Source organism: Passer montanus, unplaced genomic scaffold, assembly GCF_014805655.1.
Source record: "Passer montanus isolate IOZ18808 unplaced genomic scaffold, ASM1480565v1 scaffold18, whole genome shotgun sequence".
Lineage (NCBI taxonomy): Eukaryota > Metazoa > Chordata > Aves > Passeriformes > Passeridae > Passer > Passer montanus.
In genome coordinates, this window is record NW_024365381.1 from 18,284,195 (window position 1) to 18,286,827 (window position 2,633).

Below are 2,633 nucleotides of genomic sequence, written 5' to 3' on the forward strand. Positions count from 1 at the left end.
TAGCTAGGTCTATAAATCTATGTCACTGATAATTTTTAAGGCCCTTTGGAAAGGAAATTGGCTATTTTCTTAATGAAGACACTGAAAAAGTCTGATGCATCTAATTATCTTTTAGATGGGGACAAAGCACTTTATCTAGAGCATGTCGTATGTTCTGAAAAGTCTCAGCACAATGCCAGTGACATATGCTGGGGACATGAGTAGTATTAGAGGGTTCTAGTACAAACCTCACTGTAGGAATAATGTTTATTTATTTATTTATTTATTTTTTCATCTCCATACAACCTATTTGCAAACTGCAGAGCTAGAGTGAGAGATGAGAAAGAAAGGAATTAATCAGAAAAATCCATTCTCCTGTTGAGCAATTATAGTCTTGCTTGCTGGACAAAGAACTTCCCATTTTGCACTGCTTTCCTCTTGTCTCTATTTTCCTCCATACCCCAGCACAGATGTACCTTGCAACCTCAACAAAACTTCCCTTCTCTTCTAATATATTCTCACTATTCTGTGCCTATTTATAAAATGATGTCTGCTATTTTGGTGCCTAACTGTAACAATTGTTCAGAAGTGTACGTCTATGTGTCCAAGTTAGGCACTGAAAGATTTTTTCCAAAGTAGTTGCTATCCTCCTTGGTTCTGTGTTGCACTCTGAATAGAAGTTTCTCAGTTAGATGAAGCCTTCTATCCTTTTTTCTAATTTTAGACACTTCATATATGAGTGTCCTAGGCTTTTCTTTTTCCAGTTGAAAGGATAGGATGAAAACTAGCTTGTTTTCCCCAAATCTTTTTGGACTCACTTTACCCTTGGTGATTGAGCTGGTTAAAAGTTGGTAGTTTGTTTTTTCTCACAAAGGATATTCTGTTTTCTGTCTGCTAAACCAAAGAGGTTAAGTTTGGAATTGGAAGTGGAGATGGTGCTGTTGTCATTGATTTTACATGGAAGACACTCTGTTGATAGGCAGCCAGATCAAAATATGATGCAAGTATGTGTGTGCATGGTCTTGGCAGACCTTGGACAGGGAAGGGGTAGAGGTTGTGCAGTTTCAGAAGACTATCTCAACAAATCATTACTTTGATAAACTGCAAGCTACAAAATGCTAGATTGCCAGAACTACCAGCAAGTGAAGAAATGTAGGAGAAGCCAGATTTTATTGTCAGATGCACTTTTTAACTAGTTAACTAGTTTAACTAGTTTAACTAGTTAACTACTGAAGTAAATGAAGTAATACCTGATTTTCTTCACAGTAATTGAGACCAGGATCTAGTCCCATGCCCTAAGGAGGGATTGATAGTTCTTACTGCTGTTATGTTGTCCATGTAAAACAGGTTAAAAGCAATCAACAATAACCAGCCTTTGCACAAATATAGAGAGGGATAAAATCTTGTTCCTGGGATGCTGATTTTGGGTTAAGAGGATGCCTCTTTGCTGGACCATTGTCACTTTGTTGAAATAGGTCTCTATCATCTTCTCTGGGCATGTATATGAATTTGTTAGGGTGTGTGAAGGACTGTGTTTTCCAGAGAAACTTCCCAAGGGGCTCCTAATACTACTTGCAACTATTATTTAGTGTTTCTGTGTGGCTATTATCCACCTCAGACTCAGCTGCGTTTCGATAGAAGGAAGGTGATCAATACATACTGTATAAAATAATAATTATTTAGTATTTATTGAGTAGTGTGGGTAGGCTGGCTGCTACGCAAAATGTAGAAAACGACAAAAACCTTTGGATATGTGATCAGAGGGGAAAGGAAAGACAAATAGCTTTGCCATCTGTCCCTAAGGCAAATGCATTCCTAAGTGTTTGGTGGTGCAGTATGAGCATCAAACACAAATTTTACAAGACCATGTAGTCTGGAGAGAGGGGCCAGAAAGTTTGATTCCTCACTTTTGAGTTTGTGTGCACCTCATGTGCATAATGTTCGTGTCTGCTAGTCTTTGAGGTGGACTTTTAGCATGATAATATATTAAAAAACTTTACATACATGTTCTCCACAGTACACTTGCTGTTGTAAGTACTAGTGGTGATAAAATGATAAATAACAATAGCTAAGATGTACACTCTAAATGATTGAAATATTGACCCCAACATAACTGATGATGTCTATCAGTTGCTGTTGTCTCTACTTTTAGAAGTGAGTGGATAAAAAGTTTGAGATATTTGTACATGGAAACTTTGTGGCTGGTTTAAATGAAATGGGCACTGTATAAATTGATTTGAAATATGCAGTAGGTTTGGGTCAAACTCTGAGCTAGACGGGAAAATTCATTGTGAACTCTAAGCGTTTTGGGGTACTCATGAAAGTGATTGTCTGAGGAAGATGCTTCCTCTGCTCTGACGGCCGGTCCCTGGTAGCAAACTGAAGGAACAAACAAGCCGCATCAGCCCGGCTTCGCCTTGCTGGGACCAGGGGGGCAAAAATCCGCCCGTGCTGTGCCGGCCCGGTGAAGGAGCGCTCGAGGAACCCGAGGCTGAGGGGCCGAAGGCAGTCGAAAAGCCGCCGAAGCTCTTTGCTGGCAAGAGGCGGCGGAAGCGTGGGCGGCGAAGCCGGCGGAGCGCTGCTGCCCGTGCCCGGGGCCGTGCCCGCTGTCGGGGCCGGGCGGACCGTGCCGGGGGCCGGGGCGCGGACCCGCG